Source organism: Aythya ferina (genome assembly GCF_964211825.1).
Source record: "Aythya ferina genome assembly, chromosome: 16".
NCBI lineage: Eukaryota > Metazoa > Chordata > Aves > Anseriformes > Anatidae > Aythya > Aythya ferina.
Window position 1 is genome coordinate 4,366,150 of NC_140315.1, and position 13,519 is coordinate 4,379,668.

General features: G+C 35.6%; 1 protein-coding gene across 4 annotated transcripts in view; it reads right to left on the minus strand.

Annotated features, from left to right (window-relative positions):
* Window positions 1-13,519, minus strand: part of CDH4 (cadherin 4) — a 663,903-nt gene that overhangs the window by 535,756 nt on the left and 114,628 nt on the right. The gene's annotated exons all lie outside the window — the stretch shown is intronic.

Here is a 13,519-nt window from a genome sequence, read left to right on the forward strand (position 1 = left end):
TCTTGTTATAATTTATAAAATGGTAAAACATATCAGTTAGGAGCTGCTCTGTGGCAATGTAAATTTTAGGAGGGAGTTTTTCAACTTGAAATAATCGATAATTTAGTTTTAATCAATTCTAATTTCCATGCAAATCAATTCTGTAATCTGGTTCATCTATTGACTGAAACCCACACTGCATAAATCTGATCACAAAAAATATCACTCTAACTTGATATTAAAGTGAAAAAATCCTAGTGAAAAGCTGATACATGGACTCAGTCACTTAGATACCATGGGTCTGGCCTACTAAAAGCATTAGAAATAGAAAGATTTTAAGTGTGCCCTGATATCCAAGAGGAAACTAAGAAGCATAGTGGGTGATGTGCTCTTGATATCCTGAACATTTTTTAAAAGATATTCTCCACAACATGGTGATTTCCATGAGAATCCTGTAACACTGTATTTATTTATTTATGCATATCACATATTCTTGCCTGTCAGGAGATGTCTACATTAAGATTTCCTTTGGCAGATATACTATAATATGCTTCCAAATGATACCTCTTTTACTAGTGGTGAAACACGGACAGCATGCATCCTGATGGTTTAAAATTTTCCCCATTAACATGACCTTCTTAAACAGTTAATTACCGCTCTTGGATGTGTTTGTAGCATGGCTGGTATAAGGCTTAAGAAAAAGGTACTGCAGAAATCTGTAATTTGGCCTGTTTCCAGTTTTGACCTCCAACAAATATTTTCTGTTTGCTTCCTTATTATTTTTCAGTTATATTCTCTGCTGCAACATAATTCACATACAATTGTTTATGTTCATCATTGTCTTGGATGACTGCAATCAAAAACTTTTGCAGCTACTAAATGTTGCCATCATCGTGTGTTCAATAAACAAGCATTGTCAATGAACAATGAGGAAGGAAGCACACACACGTGCAACAGAAAAAAAAATAATACACTAGAAATCCTATGCACTTCCCTGCCTCAATCAGAGGAAAGATCAGAAAACCCCCACCAAAACAAGGGAATAATTCCTGAATTGCTAGGAGCTTGCACTGACAAACTTGATGAAATTTTCCTTCTGGTGCTCCATTTTAGTTATAAACCAGCTTGGAATACATTCTGGAGTCTCCAGATACACATTTAATGAGTATGACATAGGGAAAAAAATCTGCTTAGAAATAATCTGAATGTAAGACTGCATTGTTCAAAGAAGATTTTTTTCCAAGCCATATTCTGACTACACGTCCCCATGAGAGAGACTCCGTTCATCATCTAAATGACTGTAATTAATTGGGAAAAAAATAACTGAAGGCGATTACTGGGAAACACATGGGAGGTGAGATAGACTATTAAATTTATTTCCAAGAGGATATGGGGAAAGTATTACATTTCCCTGTCCAAATAACCATAGTTAATATACATTGATCAACTACTGCATCAAATATATGCATGGCTTATCACTTTATCAACATCTCAAGCTTTTGTGCCAATTGTTCTGACATGTTCTCAATAAATATAATAATAACAAAAGGACAAAAAATAAACGGGGAGATCCGTCTTTTCACTGACTACTACCACCTCAGTAGATCAGTACATGTCATAATGCTCTTATCATTTGGGAAACAGAAATCTTTTTATGACAATAAAGCTTTAGCATTTTAGTTATTAATTTAGATCAACTATGACAAACCCATGAAATTTCACGTTGGTACAGGAAAAAACATAAAATTTGTCCAAAATAATTGTGAAAAACATTTGTGATATCAAGTGAAAACTTCTACCTCTTACATGGGTTTGAGATTTATATCTACATTTCCAACTGTTTAAGGAGGCAGATTCTGATTTTACTGCATGATGGGATTCTGTAAAGTAAGTAAAATAAAGCTGCTATTGTGCTTCTTTATATTAACATCACTGAGAGAATAATCAAAAAATCTGTAACTGGAACAAGAGAATTGTCATAACCAAATAATAGAATACAGCTAAATGTAGGCTAGAAGATAGTGGCTGTAAGCAGTGGGCAGTAGTATCAGCTACAAAAAAAAAAAAAGGAGGGGGGGGGATGGAAGTGCAGTTTTCCCATCTGGAATTTTTGGGATTTTATTTGGGATTCTCAAATCCTCCTTTCTCAAAGGCAAATAATATTATATGTTTTAAGTAGGAAGGTTGCTATTCCTTGTAGTTTTAAGTAGATTTAATGTAATTGGATACTATTATTATGCACATAGATATCTTTTTAATATCATTTTTATTTTCTTGAGAACTGCTGATTGCAGTTATGATGATATCTGTATGGTACTTTTGATCTAGCACTTTTTATCTGAAAATCTCCCAGCAGTTACCAATTGTTAATTTTTACAACTTGAGTGAGAAAGAGGTTATTAAACTTCTGGTATATGTGCAAACTAAGAAACAAAAGGGTTAAATAAGTTTCCCAAAATATGTCAGTACCAAATAAAATCCAGGTCATCTTGACTTGTAATATTGTAGCTCACTCAGCATTTTTATGGAGTGATAAATGAAACGTTTTTTCCCACAAAGATAAATTTAACTCATTTTCATGATTAGAGTAAACATCGTTAGCTACTGTCTGGTTGTGCTAAATATTGATGCAGACATTCCTGATATTAGTTATCAATTAACACAGAATACCAACCAGGATTTAAAAGCTAAATATTTGCATTTCACTTTAGCCTTATGAGCTACTGCTTAGACTGTGCAGGTTTAAAGGCAGCTCATATATAAAAAGTATATATAGATTGTGTATGTTCACATTAAAAAAAAAAAAAAATACCAAAAAATACCAAAAATACCAAATATCAAATTTTTGCTCAGCCAAAGACTGGAATTTATATAGGAATATAAAGACTGGAATATATTTCAGGAAAAGACTATGACTGTATTTTAAATTTGGCTGTGCTACCACAGTGGCAATACTAATCTTTGGCACAGGGGAAAGCTGTCATGTCATACAAACTCCAGCTGTCCACTTTGCCTGTCACTTCCTTCATCTTCAAGTTTGTAGCAGAGGAGTGGAAGGAATGTCTGTGAGCACGTTAGCGAGGACTCAGCAGAGAGTACCCGAGGGAAAGGAGAAGGGCAGAAGTTAGCTGAGTGGGGAGGAGGGAATGGAGAAAAGGGGACAAGCAAATTAGAAACAAGGCAAGTGTTACAAAGAGGTAGGATGGGAAGAAAATAGGAAGCTGGACAATAAATGGAAAGGAAAGAAGGATTAGGAATTAAAGAGCCATAGGGCACCTGTAGGTTTATTTGTTTATTTGCTTTTTTTGGAAACACACAATTTTCAATGCCCTCAGTGTGCAGGATATTTTAAGGTAAATCTAGATGTCTCTTGGCTGGCTTCCATGTCACTCTGAAAAGATTCCACCCCCCCAGAGTAATGACATCAAGGCATGCATGATGGACTCCACCTGATGTCATCATATGAATCTCTCAGCCATGTGATTCTCAAGAACAAAGCTAAAAATTTTGGAAGGTTATTTAGAGAGAAGAACAGAGAGAATTTGAACAAGAGCCATTTACCTCTTGAACCAGAGACATAATCTCCTTTGACCCTTAAGTACACAAATCTCATGCTGAATAAAACCTTAAAAACACACATGGGTTGATTTATGAAAAACGTGGATTCTGGTTGTTTCTGTAGCCAGATATCATTGCCATGACCAGAAAGAAAATGGTCTGACCACAAAGATGAAAGTGCAGGTAAAAAACAGAATCCTCACACTACAATACTATCATAACCTCCTTCTCACTTGTCATCTCACTGGAAGGGAATCAAGGACAGCAAATCAATGTTGACATCCATAATGCATTGAACATGGCAAGGGTTAGTGTAACAGACAACACTACCTAATGGACAAGGTGTCTTACACCAGAAAACATGTTGCTTACATGCAAGGTAGTCTGACACCCTTCGGTGGTGGCATAGTCATTATGAACAGCAAATAGAGAAGACGTAATATCCATTGTGAGTCTGTGGAGAATGTCTTGCATGGTTTTCATACTCTATACAGCTATAAGTGGGAAATCCAGAAGCGATTTTTGAGACAGGTGCTCCTACTTTTCATTACAGACTTAATGTCAGTCCTCCCTCAAGGACATTACTTCTGTATTATGAGAGGGAGGGAAAAAGAGTCCTTGAAATCGCATGTTCACTATTATTCAGTGTAAAGTATTTTTGAAAAATATTTTCCCTATCTTCAGATAGAGGTGGATATAAAATCCATCCACAGTCGAGGGTATCTTCACCCATAGATAATGGAACAAGTAGCCTAAAGGCTGTCTTTCCCCTGAACTTCTTATCGGTGATCCTACAGCTGGTCTTGAGGCAAGAAAGAAAAAAATAACAAAACAAAAACCCACAGCTTTACTCAGCATTGAGTATTAAAATACTGAACATTTTTGCAGATTTGTACTTAGTCTAGTACTTTCTATTTGTCTGAGTTTGATAAAATTTTGGTCTATAAATAAAAGCACCCTACAACATCATCCCAGTTTTCAGAGGTTTGGAATATGCTGGCATATGCCCTTTTGTGAAATTTTAAATTGCCTTCCAATCTTTTGTCATAAGTAGTATGTCCTATGCTGCTGAACAGATTTTCTTTTCAGTATAAAAGATTATTTCTTAGAACATAATAGCATCTATAGTGTCATTTAATTTTCTTTCAAGAAGGGTCCTCCCCTTCAGTTTAGCTTTTATTTAGCTTCTGAAAACTGCACTTTAGGCTTTTCAGATGTGCAGACATACAATTTTGAAAGGCTGGTTCATTAATTTTTTGCAATTATTTCATCAACAGATCATACAATGATATGTGATGATATTGAAATTCCAAGGAACAAATGATATAAACCTATGAAAATATGAAAATGACAATCAAGAGCCAAATAAATCTTAAACACTTCTGAGTTAAAAAGAAAGCAGAATTTTGTGCTTTTATAATATTTCTGTACTCTCTGCCAACAGACATAAGATTAATCTTTAAAGGAGCTAATGACCAGCCCCAATAGGCTGTTCTATGAAGTGGCACAATAGACTGAATAATACTTGGAAAAAGAGCCACAAATGCAATACAGAACTGAATCTGCCTCATTCAAAATAGCTAAGGCAGGCTAGAGGAATGTGTTACAATCACACATTTTTACAAAGATAATGATGAACAACTCTCAGAATACTTTTTTTTTTTTTTTTTTTTAATTCCTCTAAGAATCTTTTTCTGCAGTTAATTTTTAGTAATTCCATAAAATTCAAAACTAACTGACTCCTTTCACTGGTGTTTTAATTAAACTATCAGGATCACATACGGAATAGTTTACCTAATTTTAGGACAAGTTCACAGTGTTTTTACAAAATTTCATTAAAACTCTCTGCAGGTGCATTAAAATTTGTAATTTTGTTTTTGACTATTTGTCTTCTGTGAGTGATGTTTCAAGGGCGTAGCAGAAACATCCTAAATCATGAAAGACTCTATTCAGTGAAATTAAGCTTTTCCAGTGCAGAGCAATTAAAGCTCTGCAGGCTTCCATGGCTCTGTACAGAGCTTAATCCTCATTGAAATTTAAAAGAAATAAAAAAATAATAATAATAATGTTTACCACTGTTACTGAAAATATTCATTATCTTTGTATTCTTGACCTTTTCCCAACAAGTCATTAGAAATCTGCATACTGCCACACAATGGGGGAAGAGGGTCTTGTAACCACAGTGCTGCACCAGCAGTCAGGTGATAATGTTCTCACTTAAAGGGGCTGCCATATACATTGTGGATGACCTTTCCTCTCTGTATATCCTAGTTCCTAATTGTCTGAATGAGAATGATAACATATTGCTAAAGCACAGGACTTACAAGATGCCAAAATAACACCACCCCATTGAAAAACAAAACAACATAACAACATAAAAATAATAATAATATTAAAAAAGCTTCAATATATAGAAAAATAGCTTCATATTTACAAAAAGGATTTAGCACCTCCAGGATCTGAGTTCTAGTCCATCCAAATAAAGAAATGTTGAAGATTATGAATTGTTAATCACTCTCCTGGGAAGCTGGATGTGGTGTGGTGACTGTATTTGTTATAAAGCACCATTGATGTCTTTCTATAGCTATTTCCTAGGTTGCTTCAGTATTACCAATTTCACAAAATGAATCTGTAGGCTGAGCAACAGTCATTGCATAAAGCTAATATAGTTTAGTGTCTTTCAATAGATGAAAAAAAAAACAAGTTTTCCTTCACAGTTTTTCATTTCTCTGAGTCTAAATTAAACTTCAAACATCCTAGAGTGCATAGAGCCTGAAGCTTCCACTAATATACCCGTTTCCACAGGAAGAAGCAATTTTTTGTCAAGAAACGATGGTGAAGACAACAGAGAAAGAGTGGTGATGAATTTGGTAAAGATAGCAAATGAAGAACTCTGCCATTTTTTTGCATGTTGCATCCTGCTTTGCATTCTTGCATCATATACTGTGTTCACAATCCACAGATGTTGCTACAAATACACAACTATGCCAAAAGGAAAAAAATAAATAAATCCCTTCCTTCTCGCATGTTCATTTTACTTCTCACAAAACTCAAAGCAGGTGATGAATAAACCTTAATGCAATTCTGCCTCAGGATATTTTGTTTCTTGCAGTCATTTCTACCATAGAAGTCAAAACTGTTCATTTTCTGAACATTGGCAAACCAAACTACAGCTGCTTTGCTGGTAGAGTCCAATGTTCTGGTAGCTGGTAACTACCATGTTCTACTAGAGGACATATTAACAGCATACATCATTGTCTCTAATTGCATGCAAGGAAGGTTCAGGTAGCTGTTCTGGACCCACCTATGAGGACTGGCTGCAGACTGACATTAGCAAATTCAGAAGCAGGACCACTGACAGTATTGAAGATGAGAACCCAAATGATACAGGCTAGAATTGATGATGTGCAAGTGGGTTGGTAAAGTAGAAATGAAACGTGGTTATGACAGACAGTGGTACCCAACCATTTTGCCTGCACTCGTATGAGGAGGGAGAAGAAGAATCATTGAAAACCAAAACCTTCTCCTCTTTTTGAGCACTTGCAGCCACTGCTGTTTGAATAACACACCAAACGTGAGCATAACTGATGAATGAGACTCTGCGTCATGCATGAAGTAGGCATGCATTCACATTCATGCAAGAAATTTCACCCAGCACATGGATGGGAGTACAAGCACGCGACAGTAGAAATAAATGTTATTAAACTTGACACATTTCGGTATGCCACTGACATCTTGCTAATTCAGTGGTGATAAACATGGGATGTAGAAGAGACGGGTAAACAAAATGTTAAAAGATGTTTACATTTGGTCCAACAGAGAAGGAAAGAGAGTGCCCGGACAATAAAGGAATATATGGATTAGTCGCATGCTTTGTTCATGTGATGCCTCTGTTCAGTTAAACTTGCCCTTCCTGCTTCAAGATGTGTTATCATATATTCTCTGAGCATTATTTTGGAAAAACAAAAACAAACAAACAAACAAAACAAAACAAAAAAAAAAAACAAAAACAAGACAAGCAATTCTTTTTTATTGATTTCTTCTGTCAGGTTTCTTGATGTAGAAGTACATTTTATGATCAAACTTCAGTCTTTACTTTTATCGTGGTAAACAATATACGGTGTATCTTTTTTTTTATTTTTGTTAGAAGAGTATGTGCACATGTGATGAAGGAGGTAGAAGAAATGGGTTGTTTGAAATCATTCAAAGTTAATTCTTTCTATATTTCCTGTTCTTCTGCTTCAGCCTACTTTAAAATAACCTTCACTAGGAGTTAACAATCTAACGTTGCCCAGAAGGCTGAAAAAAAAAAAAAAAAAAAAAAAAAGTGGAAATGAACTTCTTAAAACCTTCTTTTTCTAATTGCCAATTAAATATGAATTAAGTCTTATTTAATCTGTATATCTGCAATGCAGCTAAGTACTACCAGAACATGAGTCACAGCTCTCTTTGATGACTGACTAATGAAGTCATGACTAGGTAGGCATGCATGCACATTCATGCAAGAATTTACTCCTATTGAATTTAATTCTGGGTGTATTTATCCCCCTTAACAAATTGCAAGATTCCTATCCTGCCCTTTAAGACATCTGTGCATGTTATTGTATCCCTAATACAAAACCGGTGTTATGTCTCTGTGTGAAGGTTTTTGAGAAGCCCATGAGGTTTCTTGCACAACTTTGAAAGAAAAGGACAAAACAAAAAGATGTAGCAGGTATGTACACTGCCACCTCTAACTAGAGAGAGAGTTTTGATGTCTCCCAAAAGAACATTCAAGAAAGTTATTTAAAGAAAGAACACACAAAAAAAAAAAAGTCATCTGTTCATCCTTTAAGAGAAGATCACATGTATTTTAAAGGAGTTGACAATAGTTAATATCTACTAGACATATTTATAAACTAAAGCTAAAAGAGAGTGGTTATACTGAAACTTAATATTGTATTTTGTCAGAGAATAGGCAAGGACAGAAGAAAGGATCATATGCAGCACCTGACTGCTACAGAATGTGGAATCACAGCATTCATCTATAATTTACAAGTTACTGCAACTGTTCACATATAGTTGTATCATATAGTTTTCACCCCAGTAGCCAGGCTAACTCTGACAGAAGGTTTCCTGATTTTCACAAAACGATGAGGATCATTTGTAATACTTCCAGAAGTTCTTAATAGGAATAAAGAAATATGCAACCCTACAGATGTTTGTAAGCAAAACTGTTTGACAGAATTACTTCAAGACCACTGAATTCTTGTACAATTGTATGCCGTGGTCATAATGGGAGCAAAGAAACTGAATTGAAAGGGGAGAAGTAACAAAGCAAACAATAAAAGCAGATTTATTTTTTTTTTTTCACACAAACCTAACATAAATGCATTAAATGATTATTTTATCTAAGTTGAAATTACTTTTTAAAGATAATTCTGGATATCATTTTAGGAAAAATGTGAATGAACTGACCAGTTATTCAGATGCTGGATTCTTTTCTTGACAGCAACTGAGTGCAGTTACTCAGTGCTGGTTGCATCTCTTACCATTAGGAAGCCATACAAACAGTGAGGAGTGTGTTAACTCTTTTCATTGTAAATGGAAAGGCATAAATTCTCTGTAACAAATATCTCAGGAAAAGAAGCTTCTTGTTGTCAAGTATTGAGTTACTTAATCAATACACAACAGTAAACAAAATAGAAGCACTCTAAAATACCGTTCCTCAGCAGGTATGAAAAGCGAGTTCAACCATACAGGTTTTGCAGTGAGAGTTCAGGTTTGTTTTGTTTTTGTTTGTTTGTTTATAGATGGTCACAATAATAACTGGCCTCAGTAAAAGTCCTAGCGTACATAGCATTTAGAAAATCATCAAATGATTTAGATATCTAAAAGTAGATTTAAAAACCCTTCCCTGGCCCTTTCCTCACTTAAAGAACAAACAGCCCCGTATTCCTATAGAGAAAACAACATGCCTCAATATTTTCATGGTTTAGGAATGTTTTGATCATTTATAAATATGCTGCAAATACTGAAGAGGAAAAAAAAAAATTGGATACTTCACTAGCTTGAAATTTGAATTTACTGTCATTTAAAGCAGAAGGCATAGAGTAGATGTCAGTTTCATGTTTTCTGTTTTTAAATACACGCAGAATAACATAAACCATCATATTTTCTCTGTTTTCTCTACCACAAATGCAGTATATTCCCATTCTTAGACCAAAACACAAATATTTCCTTGACAGGTACTTTGCTGACTTTTCTGTTCAATTCTACTTTTAGAATGTTTTTATCTCAAATGTGTATACATATATATACACACTTCTTTGAGATCAAGGATCTTTTTCTCAATAACTGAGCCCTTGCCAAGAAGCAGCAATCCTACAAATACTGTGTCGAAATCTGTTCCTACTGCCAAAACTCTCATTTTTCAGAAAGCTCAGAGTAGATAAGGGAGGTACAGGGAAGACTCAGATCATTCACATTTATTATTCCCAGTTATCAGAGGTTTATTCACTGGAGCATGGGGACTCTAAAAAAAAAAACATTCCCAATTGCTGTGAGATTTCCAGTGAAATTCAGAGAGTTCAGAACAGTATTTTCCTTGGTTAGCTCTCTTTTTGTGATAGTCCTAAATTCTTGGCTCTTCTGTTATTATGTTAGCAGATCTGCAAGTTACTACTTTGTTAGAAGCAAATGAGCTCCTTTTCCTGCTCCTTTGAGCAAGCCTTGGTTCTGTTGTTAAAAGGCATGACGTAACTTCATTTTGCTTTGGATTTTGCTGCTTCTCCACACAGCCACATAGGAAGAGGACTCCCCAGAGTACCTGTTTTGTAGTTTTCCTGGCCGAACAACAAGGTCAAGCACAGATATATGGTTTTTGCCTGTATTAAGGTGTAAGCGCTATTCCTTCCTGCTGTTTCAGTGTGCAAGCAGTAAGATAGAATTCAGCACACACCAATCACAGATGTTTATCCACAGGGCACTGTCTTTAAGGAGGATTAATAACAAAAACCTGAAGAATCAGCAAATTGTTCAACAACTGCAGTGACTACAGAGACAAGACAGTGATGTCTCCTGATGTCTTGCATGATCAGCCACATCCCGAACAATGGCTGATGCACCTACTAGTAAAGAAGTGCAACATCTCTGACAACAACAATGCAGTTGTGAGATCTGTACACATCTCTAAGACAACTTTTTTTTTTGCTCCACAGTGTCATAAAACATGGCAGGATGCGGTATGTGGTGTTATGTCTCAAGCTAACCTGGAAGATAATTTTTACCAACTGCCACGGGTGCCATCCTGATACCTGCCTGACTTTCCCTGCTGCTTACTGATGGACCCTTTTGTCAACAGATGCATGTGGTACATTTTCAAAACCAATTTTAAGTTAGCCTGGAGGCCAATTGACCTACCCTCCAACCAAATTATTTGTTGGTGAAAATTAAGATCCAAATCACTAGAGACTGCCAATTGGAAGGTACGACTCCCCACACATCATTTTTTAAAGGTAGAAAACAAGCCAAATGCAAACTGAGGTTAATGCAATATATACAAGAAAGAGAAATAAGATTAGATGTGATGTGTGTGCCAAGAGGCCTTCTGCAGGCAAGGGAAAAAAGAGAATAAGGTTAACATCTTTGATTTTTCCCTTCCCCCTTCACTAAAGCTGAGAGGAGTCCTCATAGCAGCAAGGTCAATTCTAACCTTATTTCCTTGTTTCTCAAAGTTATTTCATTACCTCCATTCCCATTTTTTAAACTTCAAAGCAAAAATATTTTTTTCCAGAAACCTCTGCAATTCAAGATCAGTTAAATATCACAGCAGCTCATTTTAAATAATTAACATGAGACATAAAAAGAAAAAAACTCTCCTTTTTAACAATAGCCACCTGCAACAAATATTCTAAGGAAAGGCACCCTTTTCTTCTGAATGTTTGCTGCCTCTCTCATGAAAACAGTAACATTTTGCACAGAAAAAATAATGTAATTAGAAAGAACTTTCTCTATTTCTGTTCCCATTATTGCTGATTACCAGAAATTATCAGGCAAATACTGTCTGTTTTCTCTTTTTATGATCAATTTATTCACCCTCCATCTGATTTCCTTGGTGATGAATTGAAATTTAGGCTCTTGTGTCTATGGCACTGAGAGAAAGAGAGAGATTAGGGACAGGGAGAGAAATTAGATAGTGAGTATGTGTAAAGTGTCAGAAAGCATTTAAATTATCCTTGCCAACTCATAATTTTTCTTCAAGCCCTGCAATACATTTTTACATTTTTGTTAAAATCATAGCTTCTAGAATCACCTGATTAGTTCAGACTTCATTTATTAATTATAATAATAAAAAACAGCTTCTTGAAAATGAAAAAATTGAAAGCATGTTTTCAAAATAAGCTTGAAATGAACAAAAACCTGTGAAGCTTCAGAAAAGTGAACCCCCAGCCCCCCTCAAAATAAATAAATAAATTAATTAATTAATTAAAAGGAGACCCCAAATCTCATCTCATTTCAAAGCCACTTCTAATTTTGGGGTGATAACTCTGATTTTCCAATAGCAGGGCAAGACACTGTTTCCATGGCAGCTGGTAAGAGGTGGGGATTGTGGGGATTGCTTCCACTTCTATGCCAAAGCACAGTCAAGTTTTAGCAGTTGTAGCAAAAGCTATCTAGGAACACTGCTCAGAACACTACCAAAAAATAAATAAATAAAAATAAAAATAAAAAATACCCTCAAACTTGTGATGAGTTCTACATTGCCAGAGCTATACTTCCATTCCTATCCAACCACCTAATTTAAATCTGTTTCGCATACATTTTTGCGAACTGCATTCAATCTTTAGATTATTACACAGATGCCCTCCAGACCCCCCGTTTTTTTTTCTGTGAGGACTAGGAAGGATTTCTCTTGCTTGAACCATTTGATGCCCCACTGTTTAGGGAACACTTGAGCAGGCTCATTTGCCTGGGAAGACACCCCCCTTGCCATCCCAGTGCCCTCCAGGGAGCTCTTCCCTGAGGGCACAACTGCAGCTCCCATATTTAAGACCAGGCAAAATGATTTGCTTTTCAAAATGGAGAAAGAAAAAAAAAAAAAAAAAAAAAAAAAAAAGCACGCTATTCTCAGCCTGAGACTTTTTGCATTTTAAGCTTTAGCCTGAAGCAAATTATTAAGGCAGAGTTACTGTCTAAATCCCTGGAAATGGGGGTTTATAGTGAAAATACTGACAGATCCATAACTATAGCCATGCAAATAGAACAGATAAAAATATGTATAAATGATAATGTAATTTAATGGCTTAAAGAATTTTTACTGGGGAGGAGGGTAACGTCTGTTTTATTTTGACAGTGTAAAATGTCAGAGCAGAATTCAAGGATGTAGCAGAGTCATACTCTATACTTCTTGGAGATTATTTGACAAGAACAATTTCAGTGTTCTATTTAATGCACTTACGACAAATTTAAGTGATGAATTGATGCCTGAGAGACAGTGTGGCTAGAATTAGGAGAACAAATTCTCTTGTTATGGGAGCAGCTACAGGCCAGTTCAGTGCTGATAGGCATACTAAAAGTTAGGTAAAGGAAATCTGAAAAGAGTATTCTGTCAGTGGCAGCAAAAGTGGAAAGCTATATATTTATTAAGTCATAATGTCACCAGGTTGTACTTTCAAGTACCTCAGAAGCAGTGTCTCCTCAAAGTCTGAGAGTACAAGAAAGAGATCAGAGTCTTTTGGAAAAGTCAGTTTGCTGAGAAAACCAAACATTACTATGCAGCTCCAGATGTCACTTTCCATCAAATATCATGTTTTTTCATTGATATCCTCTAATATGGAGAAAAACAGAGAACAAGCCGTTAAGTAAAAATGAACCTTTACTTAATAACAGTGGAATGAAGTCAGACATCATTCTATAAATCTGATTTTTATATCCTTTTCCATGCGAAGTAAATAGCTACAGCCGTGCTGAAATCTGCTATCACCGGAGGTCTAATCCTGCC